Raw genomic sequence first — 13,521 nt, forward strand, 5'->3', positions numbered from 1 at the left:
AACAAAAGGTTGATCAATCATCAAAAGATTACTCAAAGGTTTGACTATTTTAGAAAAATCTTTGATAAACCTTCTATAAAAACCTGCATGCCCCAAGAAACTTCTAACAGATTTCACATTAGTTGGTGGAGGGAGTTTTTCTATTATTTCCACTTTTGCCTTGTCAACCTCTATTCCTCTTCTTGAAACTTTATGACCAAGAACAATCCCCTCAGGTACCATGAAATGGCACTTTTCCCAATTCAAAACCAAATTAGTTTCTTGGCACCGTTTCAAGACAAGAGTTAGATGGTTTAAGCAAGTATTGAAATTATCACAAAAAACAGAGAAGTCATCCATAAAAACTTCTAAAAATTTTTCAACCATATCTGAGAAAATGGAAAGCATACACCTTTGAAAAGTGGCTGGGGCATTGCATAATCCAAATGGCATTCTTCTATAAGCAAAAACTCCAACTGGGCATGTGAATGAAGTCTTTTCTTGGTCCTTTGGGTCCACCACAATCTGATTATACCCAGAATAACCATCCAAGAAACAATAATAAGCATGGCCAGCCAACCTTTCAAGCATTTGATCAATGAAATGAAGTGGGAAGTGATCTTTGCGTGTGGCATCATTCAACCTTCTGTAGTCAATACACATCCTCCACCCTGTCACAGTTCTGGTGGGAATGAGTTCATTCCTTTCATTGACAATGACTGTCATCCCACCTTTCTTTGGTACCACTTGGACTGGGCTTATCCATGAGCTATCGGAAATAGGATATATGATTCCTGCATTCCATAATTTCATTACTTCCTTATGGACGACTTCCTTCATTGCAGGATTTAGTCTTCTTTGAGGTTGAATTACTGCTTTGGAATTGTCCTCCAAAAGAATCTTATGCATGCATATTGTAGGGCTGATGCCTTTCAGGTCATCAATGGTCCATCCTAATGCATCCTTGTGAGCTCTGAGAACATCAAGAAGCTCTCCTTCTTCCTTCTTTGTTAAGGACGAATTGATGATCACTGGGAAGCTTTCTGAGGTGCCAAGAAATGCATATTTGAGATGGGAAGGTAATGGCTTCAGTTCTTGCTTTTGCACCTCTTCTTTCTTGCTTGGTTTCTCCTCTTTGCTTATGAAAGCCTCAGCCACATGTTCCTCTATTGTTTCTTGATTGTCTTTTTCTTGCTCATGCTGGTCAATGTCTAACATTTCTTCCACCAGGCTCTCTATCATATCCACCCTCAAATGATCTTCCTGCTCTGGTGGGTGTTGCATTGACTTAAAAACATTGATGATCATTTGCTCATTGTGTACTCTAAAAATCATTTCTCCTTTTTCCACATCTATAATGGCTCTTGCAGTTGCGAGAAATGGTCTGCCCAAGATGATTGAATTGTTGCCTTCCTCATCAGTATCTAGGATTACAAAGTCTGCAGGGAAGATAAACTCTCCAACCTTCACTAGCAAATTTTCCACAATTCCATTCGGTATCTTGATTGATCTGTCGGCCATGACTAATGACATCCTGGTTGGTTTGAGTTCTTCTATGGCAAGCTTCTTCATCATGGACAGGGGCATTAAGTTCATACTAGCTCCAAGATCACAAAGAGCTTTGTCCAAGGATAGTTTGCCTATAGTGCATGGTACTACAAAACTCCCTGGATCCTTAAGCTTTGGTGGAATTCCTTTTTGGAGCACGGCGCTACATTCTTCATTCAGCATCACCGTTTCCTTCTCATTCCAATCTCTTTTCTTATTGATGAGCTCCTTCAAGAACTTGGCATACAAAGGCATTTGCTCCAATGCCTCAGCCAGAGGTATGTTGATTTCCAACTTCTTAAAGGTCTCAAGAAATTTGTGGAAATGCTGATCCTTTGTTTCCTTGTGAAATCTCTGTGGATACGGCAATGGTGGTGTTGAGCTCTTCTCCACTTGATGTTGTTTTGGAACTGGTTCCTCCAAGATCTTCTTTCCTTTCTTCAAATTCTGTGGTTTGTTGTCTTCCTCTGTGAGTTTTTCTGGAGCATTCTTGCTTATCATGTCTTTGTTGATGGCTTCATCAGTCTTTGTTGGCTCAGTGTCATTCTCCATAAGCTTCTTTGTTGCTCCTTGGTTACCATCTGTTAACACTTTTCCACTTCTTAGTTGCACGACCTTGCATTCTTCCTTTGGGTTGGGAATGGTGTCACTAGGTAGTGAACTTGATGGTTTTTCAACAGAAATCTTCTTGGAGATTTGTCCAATCTGCCTCTCTAGGTTCTTCATGGAGGCTTCTTGATTCTTGGTTGTCAATTCTTGGCTCTTCATTAGTTTCTCCATGAGCAGCTCTAGATTGGTGATTCTCTGTGAGTCTTGTGAGATGGGTTGATTTTGGGGTGTTGATGGATGAATATAAGTGTTTTGGTTGGTTGGGTGGTTATTGGGTGGGTGTTGGTTAGAATTTGGGTAGTTGTTTTGTGGTTTTCTGTATGAGTTTTGGTTAGTGTTTGGCTGGGTGTTGTGGTTTGTGTTTTTCCAATTGTTCTGGCCTGTGTTTCTTTGCCATGGTTGTTGGTTTTGATTATGGTTGTCTCCCCATCTGAGGTTGGGATGGTTCTTCCAAGATGGATTGTAAGTACCACCATAGACTTCATTTGTTCCAGGATTTTGGTTGTGCATGTATTGGACTTGCTCTTGTTGTTGCTCTTCTTGAGTTTCTTCACTTTGCACCCAAGTAGTTGGAGGTTGGCTTGTGGAGCTCACTGCTGCCACTTGCAAGCCATCAATTCTCTTAGCCATTTGCTCAAATTGTTGTTGAATCTACTGCTGCATCATCTTGTTCTGAGCTAGAATTGAATCAACTCCTTCCAACTCCATTACTCCTCTTCTTTGTGATGGTTGGCGTTGTCTTTGATGAGCAAAGAAATATTGGTTGTTGGCCACCATATCAATGAGGTTTCGAGCTTCCTCTGTGGTTTTCATGAGCTGTAAAGAGCCTCCAGCAGAGTGGTCAAGAGCTTCTTGAGCTTTAAGAGTGAGTCCCTCATAGAAGTTTTGCAACTTGTCCCACTCAGTGAACATCTCTGGTGGACACTTCCTCAATAGAGCTTTATATCTCTCCCATGCTTCATATAAGTTCTCAGCCTCCAATTGAGTGAACGTTTGAACCTCAGTCTTCAACCTTAGAATTCTTTGAGGGGGATAAAATTTGGCAAGGAACTTGCTCACCAAGTCATCCCAGTTGTTGATGCTTTCTTTTGGAAAGGTCTCTAGCCATTGAGTGGCTTTATCTCTGAGAGAGAATGGGAAGAGCAGCAACTTGTAGCTATCAGGAGGTACACCATTAGTTTTCACCGTGTCACAGATTCTCAAGAAGGTGGACAGATGTTGATTTGGATCCTCCAAAGGCCCTCCTCCAAAAGAACAATTGTTTTGAACCAGAGTGATGAGTTGTGGCTTGAGTTCAAAATTGTTTGCATTGACATTAGGAGGAAGAATGCTACTCCCACAATGCCTTGCATTTGCAAATTTGTATGAAGCCAAGACTCTTCTCTGTTGTTGATTATTGTTGGCTCCTTCTCCTGGTTGATTAGTATCTCCTTCCATGTCTTGGAATTCCTCCTCAGATTCTTCTTCTCCAACAATGTTCTTCCCTCTTTCAGCTCTTCTTATTCTCCGAAGAGTCCTTTGATCAATTTCAGAGATGATGGGGGAAGATCTTCCTATACCTGACATACAAACACACAACAATAAACACACAGACCCAGAAAATTAATAAAACTTCAATCTATTGCTAGAATGAGGTTTTAGTTAGTTTAAGCAAAAATTCAAACAGTTAGTGTGTTAGTAAGAATTAGAATAACGGAAAAGAAAAAAATGCTTAATCTATACCTCCACTTCACTTAATCATTGTCAATCTATTTCAATCCCCGGTAACGGCGCCAAAAACTTGATGTGTGGAAAACGATCCAACACAAAACTCACCGGCAAGTGTACCGGGTCGCATCAAGTAATAATAACTCACATGAGTGAGGTCGATCCCACAGGGATTGAAGGATTGAGCAATTTTAGTTTAGTGGGTGGTTTAGTCAAGCGAATCAAACTTTGGTTGAGTGATTTGTGTTTAACAAGAAGTAAATGACAGTAAATGTAAAGGGGGAAGGGAGGAATACAGTAAATTAAAGAACAGGAAAGTAAATTTGCAGAAACTTAAAGAACAAGAAAATAAATGACTGAAACTTAAAGTGCAAGAAACTTAAATTGCAGTAACTTAAATGGCAAGAAAGATAAATGGCTTGAATATAAAAGGGGTTTGAGGACTGGGATTGCAGAATCTAAACTAAGAGAAAGTAAATGGCAACAATTAAGAGAGCAAAAATTGAATCAGAAGCAATAAGCATTCAAACAGAAAGGAAATAAAATACAGCAAGGTTCACAGAAGAACCCAAAGTGAATTGTGATCTCAGGACTCAAGAGCTTAGGTAGCAGAGCCTAAAACTCAATTTCCTTCCCAGATCTGAAGTATAGAAGCAATTGACAGAAAATTTAAAGAAGAAGCAGTAAAGGAAATTGAAATTGAATTGAATTATGCAGAGAAGATTTAAAGAGAGTTTGAATGGGAATTGAGACAGAATTTCCTCAATTTCTCACACCCACAACTCAAAAACAGAAGATTAGAAGTGCTTAGGCAAGAATGAGGAAGAAGAGAGATCAATTCTCCTCCCCAATTCTCAGAATTCTCAGTCAAGTCACCCCAAGAACAAGTGCCAAAGCTCAAAAGAAAGGTAAAAGTAAAAGTAAAAAATCAAAAGATCAAAAGGTGGTAAAGGTTAAAGGTCCTAATTACATCAAACTAGCTTCTATTTATACACTTTCTATTTTTGGATTTTGGGATTTGGATGGGCTTTTGAATTGGTGAAGAAATGAATTAAAATGGTGTTTTAATTTGAATTTTCGGCCCATGAAAATTCACTCCCAGGAGGCTGCCCTGCCCTTGTGGAGGGCAGGGCAGAAAATTGATGCATGGTGCGTTGTTGGTGCGGCCTTGGTGCGAGATGGTGCGGCCTTGGTGCTGCCAGGGACGCAAAACACTGCCCTGCCCGCGCCAAGGGCAGGGCAGGAAGAGTTTGATGCGCCAGAATTGTGGAGTGCGCGCGTTGGTGCTGCCAGGGGAGGAAATTGATGCGCCAGGATTGTGGAGTGCGCGCGTTGGTGCTGCCACACTCACGATGCTGCCCTGCCCGCGCCAAGGGCAGGGCAATGTTCCAACTCTCTCGTCCCGTGTTCGAACCACGGAGGACGCACACGCTTCATAAATTTTCTTGATTTCTTGGCACGGTAGTGGGCCTTAGTGCCTAGCTTCCTCATGGTTCCTTGTTCGATCCTTATAGCATGCATGGGTGACAATTTTTTCTTGAATTTCTTCCTTGGAGATCCCGATTCTGCCCTCCACAAGGGCAGGGCAAGGTTCTCTTCCTCTTGGTTCCAAGGCACATTTTGTGCTCTGCCCTTGGAGTGGGCAGGGCAGAGTTGCCTCATCTTGCTTGGTCACCTAATGTTGCCCTCCTAGAGGGCATTGTGCCCTTGTGGAGGGCAATGTTGCTTCCCCTATTGCAATGCGGCACGCTTCTCCTCCCTTAAACCACGCTTCTTCTTCCTTGGGTTACACTTTTTATGCCACGCTTTTCCTTTTCTTTTCTTTTCTTCACCTACAATAAACCAAACAACCACTCAAAGTATCACTAAATTCAAGAGGCTTATAAATCAATTAAAATTCAATTAAAATGAGCTCAAACCTCATGGATTAACATTAATTTCATGGTGGTTGCTTGATTTAGAGAAGTTATGCATTTTCACTCCAAATCACTTACTTAGGATACAAGAAAGTGCATAAATGCTAACAAAACAAGTGAAATTAGCTTGAAAAATGGGTATATGATGACTTGTCATCAGAGAGCTGGCATTAAACACCCAACCCATGCTCAGTTCTGGCATTCAAATGCCATAAACAGGCAAGGAGTCAGCGTTAAATGCCTAAGGGAAGCTCAGTTCTGGCGTTCAAACACCAGGAACAGGTAAAGAGTTGGCGTCCAACGCCAATCCAGCTTTCCAACCCTGGCATTCAAACGCCAGTGAGGGATCAGACACATACAAGTGCTGATAGCAACCCTTCTAAGAAGGCTTTCCCAACCACCTCTGTAGGAAATAAACCTGCAGCAACTAAGGTTGAGGAATACAAAGCCAAGATGCCTTATCCTCAAAAACTCCGCTAAGCGGAGCAGGATAAGCAATTTGCCCACTTTGCAGACTATCTCAGGACTTTTGAAATAATGATTCCATTTGCAGAGGAACTTGAGCAAATACCCTCTTATGCTAAGTTCATGAAAGAGATCTTGAGTCATAAGAAGGACTGGAGAGAAACTGAAAAAGTTTTCCTCACTGAAGAATGCAATGCAATCATTCTAAAAAGCTTACCAGAAAAGCTTAAAGATCCCAAAAGCTTCATTATACCGTGCACATTAGAGGGTACTTGTACCAAGAAAGTGATGAGCGGATAATTTGTACGCTTTTTGGCATTGTTTTTAGTATGTTTTTAGTATGATCTAGTTAGTTTTTAGTATATTTTTATTAGTTTTTAGTTAAAATTTACTTTTCTGGACTTTACTATGAGTTTGTGTGTTTTTCTGTGATTTCAGGTATTTTCTGGCTGAAATTGAGGGATCTGAGCAAAAATCTGATCCAGAGACTCAAAAGGACTGCAGATGTTGTTGGATTCTGACCTCCCTGCACTCGAAGTGGATTTTCTGGAGCTACAGAAGCCCAATTGGCGCGATCTTAACGGCGTTGGAAAGTAGACATCCAGGGCTTTCCAGCAATATATGATAGTCCATACTTTGCCCAAGATTTGATGGCCCAAACCGGCGTTCAAAGTCACCTCAAGAAATTCCAGCGTTAAACGCCGGAACTGGCACCTAAATGGGAGTTAAACGCCCAAACTGGCATAAAAGCTGGCGTTTAACTCCAAGAGGAGTCTCTACACGAAAAATGCTTCATTGCTCAGCCCAAGCACACACCAAGTGGGCCCGGAAGTGGATCTTTATGTCATTTACTCATCTTTGTACACCTTAGGCTACTAGTTTTCTATAAGTAGGACCTTGTACTATTGTATTTGACATCTGGGTAGCTATCTTTGAGTTTTATGCTATCTTAGATCATTTGGGAGGCTGGCCTCACGGCCATGCCTAGACCTTGTTCTTATGTATTTTCAACGGTGGAGTTTCTACACACCATAGATTAAGGTGTGGAGCTCTGCTGTACCTCGAGTATTAATGCAATTACTATTGTTCTTCTATTCAATTCCGCTTGTTCTTTGTCCAAGATATCACTTGTTCTTCAACTTGATGAATGTGATGATCCGTGACACTCATCATCATTCTCACTCATGAACAAGGTGACTGACAACCACTCTTGTTCTACAAGCAATCAAAGCTCCAGTGAATATCTCTTGGATTCCTGATAACACGATGCATGGTTGATCGCCTGACAACCGAGTGCTCGCCTGACAAATGAGCCAGCCATTCCGTGAGATCAGAGTCTTCGTGGTATAGGCGAGAACTGATGGCGGCATTCAAGAGAATCCAGAAGGTCTAACCTTGTCTGTGGTTGATGAGCGGATAATTTGTACACTTTTTGGTATTGTTTTTAGTATGTTTTTAGTAGTTTTAGGTGAGTTTTTATTATATTTTTTATTAGTTTTTAATTAAAATTTACTTTTCTGGACTTTACTATGAGTTTGTGTGTTTTTCTGTGATTTCAGGTATTTTCTGGCTGAAATTGAGGGATCTGAGCAAAAATCTGATTCAGAGACTCAAAAGGACTGCAGATGCTGTTGGATTCTGACCTCCCTGCACTCGAAGTGGATTTTCTGGAGCTACAGAAGCCCAATTGGCGCGCTCTCAACGGCGTTGGAAAGTAGACATCCTGGGCTTTCCAGCAATATATGATAGTCCATACTTTGTCCAAGATTTGATGGCCCAAACCGGCGTTCAAAGTCACCTCAAGAAATCCCAGCGTTAAACGCTGGAACTGGCACCCAAATGGGAGTTAAACGCCCATACTGGCACCAAAGCTGGCGTTTAACTCCAAGAAGAGTCTCTGCACGAAAAATGCTTCATTGCTCAGCCCAAGCACACACCAAGTGGGCCCGGAAGTGGATTTTTATGTCATTTACTCATTTCTGTACACCTTAGGCTACTAGTTTTCTATAAGTAGGACCTTTTACTATTGTATTAGGAATCTTCTGATCTTTGGAACCTTTTTCTTGAGGTCTTTTGATCACTTTGGGAGGCTGGCCATTCGGCCATGCCTAAACCTTATGCTTATGTATTTTCAACGGTGGAGTTTCTACACACCATAGATTAAGGTGTGGAGCTCTGCTGTACCTCGAGTATTAATGCAATTACTATTGTTCTTCCATTCAATTTCGCTTGTTCTTTGTCCAAGATATCACTTGTTCTTCAACTTAATGAAGGTGATGATTGTCACGAATCATCACCATTCTCACTCATGAACAAGGTGACTGACAACCATTCTTGTTCTACAAGCATCTGAGGCTTAGTGAATATCTCTTGGATTCCTGATAACACGATGCATGGTTGATCGCCTGACAACCGAGTGCTCGCCTGACAAACGAGCCAGCCATTCCGTGAGATCAGAGTCTTCGTGGTATAGGCGAGAACTGATGGCAGCATTCAAGAGAATCCGGAAGGTCTAACCTTGTCTGTGGTATTCTGAGTAGGATTCAATGACTGAATGACTGTGACGTGCTTTAAACTCCTGAGGGCGGGGCGTTAGTGACAGACGCAAAAGAATCACTGGATTCTATTCCGGCCTGATTGAGAAACGACAGATGAATTCCGCTATGCTGTGACAGAGCATATGCAATCGCTTTCACTGAGAGGATGGGAGGTAGCCACTGACAATGGTGAAACCCTTGCTTAAGCTTGCCATGGAAAGGAGTAAGAAGGATTGGATGAAGGCAGTAGGAAAGCAGAGAGACGGAAGGGAAGGCATCTTCATGCGCTTATCTGAAGTTCCTACCAATGAATTACATAAGTATCACTATCTTTATCTTTTATGTTACTTTCGTTCATCATCATATACATTTGAGTTTGCCTGACTAAGATTTACAAGATGACCATAGCTTGCTTCAATACTAACAATCTCTGTGGGATCGACCCTTACTCGCGTAAGGTTTATTACTTGGACGACCCAGTGCACTTGCTGGTTAGTTGTGCGAAGTTGTGTAATGCCATGGTATTGAGCTACCACGTTTTTGGAGCCATTACCGGGGATTATGAGAGTTGTGAAAAAGTATTGTTCACAATTTCGCGCACCAAGTTTTTGGCGCCGTTGCCGGGGATTGTTCAAGTTTTGAGCAAGCTTTTGGTAACAATGCCTGGGATTGTTCTAGTTTGGACAACTGACGGTTCATCTTGTTGCTTAGATTAGGTATTTATTTTTTTCGAAATTCTTGAAGATGAATTCTAGAGTTTCATGATGATTTGTTGAAATCTGGCTGGCTGAGAAGCCATGTCTAATCTGATTGGACCGAGGTTTCAACTTATCACCACAAGAGCTTGTTGATTTTCATCAATTTTGCTTTTGGAGCAGTGATCTGCTAAGGCTTGGCTGACCTTTGGTCATGTCTAGTGTTTTGGACCGAAGCTTTCTTTGAAAGCTTGGCTGGCTGTGAAGCCATGTCTAATTCCTGGACCGGAGTCTTAGACTAGCATTGCACTGATTCCTGGAATTCTCATTAAGAATTTTGGTATCTTTTCCCACTTAATTTTCGAAAAACACAAAAAATTTTACAAAATCATAAAATTCAAAAATATTTCTTGTTTGAGTCTAGTGTCTCATCTTAAGTTTGGTGTCTTGCATGCATTGTTGTTTGATTCTAGTTGCATTTTGATTTTCCCTTATTATTAAAAATCCAAAAATATTTTTGATTTATGTCTTTTCAAGTCAATAACACAGAGAATTGAAGATTCAGAACATGCTGTAGAGGAATTATACAGAAAAAGCTGAGCATTCAAAAATGCCCAGTGAAGAAGACAGACTGGCGTTTAAACGCCAGCCAGGGTACCTGGTTGGGCGTTTAACGCCCAAAGAGGTAGCATTTTGGGCGTTAAACGCCAGAATGTATACCATTCTGGGCGTTTAACGCCGGGATGGTGCTAGGGGGAAGATTTTGTTTTCAAAATCAATTTTTTTTCAAGTTTTCAAAGTTTTTCAAAATCAAATCTTTTTCAAATCATATCTTTTCAATCAAATGTTTTCAAAATCAATTTCTTTCCTTTTTCAAAGATACTTCCTAACAATTAATGATTTGATTGAACATTTTAAGTATGTTACCTTTTCTGTTGAGAAAGGTTTAATGTTTGAATCATATCTTTTCTTGTTAGGCAAGTCACTAATTTCCAAAATCAAATCTTTTAAAATTATTTTCAAAACATATCTTTTAAAATTGTTTTCAAATCATATCTTCTCAATCACATTTTTTTTAAACCAATCATATCTTCTCAACCACATCTTTTTCAAAATAGTTTTCAATCAAATCTTTTTAACTTCTAATTTCAAAATCTTTTCAAAATCACTTGATTTCTCTTCCACTTTCAATTTTCGAAAATTATCAATCAATTTTTCAAAATGTTTTTAAAATCATTTTAATTTAATTTTCGAAAATCCACTTCCCTCTCTCTCACATCCTTCTATTTATGGAGTACTACTCCTTCTTAATGCACAATTCGAACTCTATCTCATCAAGTTCGAATTCTTCTACCTTCTTTCTTCTATTTTTCTTTTCCTCTGACACTTCAAGGAATCTCTATACTGTGACATAGAGGATTCCACATTTTCTTTTTCTCTTCTCTTTCTTATGAGCAGGAACAAAGACAAAGCCATTCTTGTTGAAGCTGACCCTGAACCTGAAAGGACCTTGAAGCGGAAGCTAAGAGAAGCTAAGGCACAACTCTCTGTTGAGGACCTGACCGAATTCTTCAAGGAAGAAGAACCCATGGCAGCCGAAAACAACAACAATGCCAACAATGCAAGGAAGGTGCTGGGTGACTTCACTGCACCTACTCCTGATTTCTATGGGAGAAGCATCTCTATCCCTGCCATTGGAGCAAACAACTTTGAGCTTAAGCCTCAATTAGTTTCTCTAATGCAACAGAATTGCAAGTTCCATGGACTTCCAATGGAAGATCCTCATCAGTTCTTAGATGAATTCTTGCAAATCTGTGACACAGTCAAGACTAATGGGGTTGACCCTGAGGTCTATAGACTGATGCTATTCCCTTTTGCTGTAAGAGACAGAGCTAGAATATGGTTGGATTCTCAACCTAAAGAAAGCCTGGACTCTTGGGAAAAGCTAGTCAATGCCTTCTTGGCAAAGTTCTTTCCACCTCAAAGATGGAGTAAGCTTAGAGTGGAAGTCCAAACCTTCAGACAGAAGGATGGAGAATCCCTCTATGAAGCTTGGGAAAGATACAAACAATTAATCAGAAAATGTCCCTCAGACATGCTTTCTGAATGGAGCATCATAGGTATTTTCTATGATGGTCTCTCTGAACTATCCAAGATGTCCTTGGATAGCTCTGCTGGAGGATCTCTTCATCTGAAGAAGACGCCTACAGAGGCTCAGGAACTAATTGAAATGGTTGCAAATAACCAATTCATGTACACTTCTGAAAGGAATCCTGTGAACAATGGGACTAGTCAGAAGAAAGGAGTTCTTGAGATTGACACTCTGAATGCCATATTGGCTCAGAACAAGATATTGACTCAACAAGTCAATTTGATTTCTCAAAGTCTGTCTGGAATGCAAAATGCACATGGCAGTACTAAGGAAGCTTCATCTGAGGAAGAAGCTTATGATCCTGAGAACCCTTCAATGGAAGAGGTGAATTACCTAGGAGAACCCTATGGAAACACCTATAATTCTTCATGGAGAAATCACCCAAATTTCTCGTGGAAGAATCAAGAGAGACCTCAACAAGGTTTCAATAACAATAATGGTGGAAGAAACAGGTTTAGCAATGGCAAGCCTTTTCCATCATCTTCTCAGCAACAGACAGAGAGTTCTAAGCAGAATACTTCTGACTTAGCAACAATGGTCTCTGATCTAATAAAGACCACTCAAAGTTTCATGACTGAAACAAGGTCCTCCATTAGGAATTTGGAAGGACAAGTGGGTCAGCTGAGCAAGAAAATTACTGAACTCCCTCCTAGCACTCTCCCAAGTAATACAGAAGAAAATCCAAAAGGAGAGTGCAAAGCCATAAACATGGCCGAATATGGAGAGGAAAGAGAGGAGGAGGACGCCACTGAGGAAGACCTCAATGGGCGTGCACCAATCTCCTCTGAGTTCCTCAATGAGGAACCATGGGAATCTGAGGCTCAAAATGAGACCATAGAGATTCCATTGGACTTACTTCTGCCTTTCATGAGCTCTGATGACTATTCTTCCTCTGAAGAGGATGAGTATGTCACTGAAGAGCAAGTTGCTAAATACCTTGGAGCAATCATGAAGCTAAATGACAAGTTATTTGGAAATGAGACTCGGGAGGATGAACCCCCTTTGCTCACCAAAGAACTGGATGACTTGTCTAGGCAGAAACTGCCTCAAAAGAGGCAGGATCCTGGGAAGTTTTCTATACCTTGTACCATAGGCACCATGACCTTCAAGAAGGCCTTGTGTGACTTAGGGTCAAGTGTAAACCTCATGCCCCTCTCTGTAATGGAGAAATTAGGGATCTTTGAGGTGCAAGCTGCAAGAATCTCATTAGAGATGGCAGACAATTCAAGAAAACAAGCTCATGTACTTGTAGAGAATGTTTTGGTGAAGATTGAAGACCATTACATCCCTACTGATTTCATAGTCCTAGAGACTGGAAAATGCATGGATGAATCTATCATCCTTGGCAGACCCTTCCTAGCCACAGCAAAGGCTATGATTGATGTTGATAGAGGAGAGTTGATCATTCAAGTGAATGAAGAATCCTTGGTGTTTAAAGCCCAAGGACATCCCTCTGTCACCATGGAGAAGAAGCATGAAGAGCTTCTCTCAAAACAGAGCCAAGCAGAGCCCCCACAGTCAAACTCTAAGTTTGGTGTTGGGAGGCCACAACCAAACTCTAAGTTTGGTGTTGAACCCCCACATTCAAACTCTAAGTTTGGTGTTGGGAGGTTCCAACACGGCTCTGAGCATCTGTGAGGCTCCATGAGAGTCCTCTGTCAAGCTAATGACATTAAAGAAGCGCTTGTTGGGAGGCAACCAAATGTTTTATAGTTGATTATTTTCTTTTGTTAGTTTATCTTTTTTGTAGGTTGATGATCATAAGAAGTCACAAAAACAATGAAAAAAGCAAAAACAGAATGAAAAACAGGAAGAAAAACAGCACACCCTGGAGGAAGATGCTGCTGGCGTTTAAACGCCAGTAAGCCTAGCAGTTGGGCGTTTAACGCCCAGTCTGGCACCATTCTGGGCGT

General features: G+C 40.9%; 1 non-coding gene across 1 annotated transcript; it reads right to left on the reverse strand.

Moving 5' to 3' along the window:
• Window positions 1-11,449: 11,449 nt before the first annotated feature.
• On the reverse strand, window positions 11,450-11,557 carry LOC130983653 (small nucleolar RNA R71). The gene has a single exon (XR_009087634.1). It is a non-coding gene; the product is annotated as a small nucleolar RNA R71 (small nucleolar RNA).
• Between the last annotated feature and the right edge of the window lie 1,964 nt (window positions 11,558-13,521).

The sequence above is a fragment of the Arachis stenosperma genome, chromosome 5 (genome assembly GCF_014773155.1).
Source record: "Arachis stenosperma cultivar V10309 chromosome 5, arast.V10309.gnm1.PFL2, whole genome shotgun sequence".
NCBI lineage: Eukaryota > Viridiplantae > Streptophyta > Magnoliopsida > Fabales > Fabaceae > Arachis > Arachis stenosperma.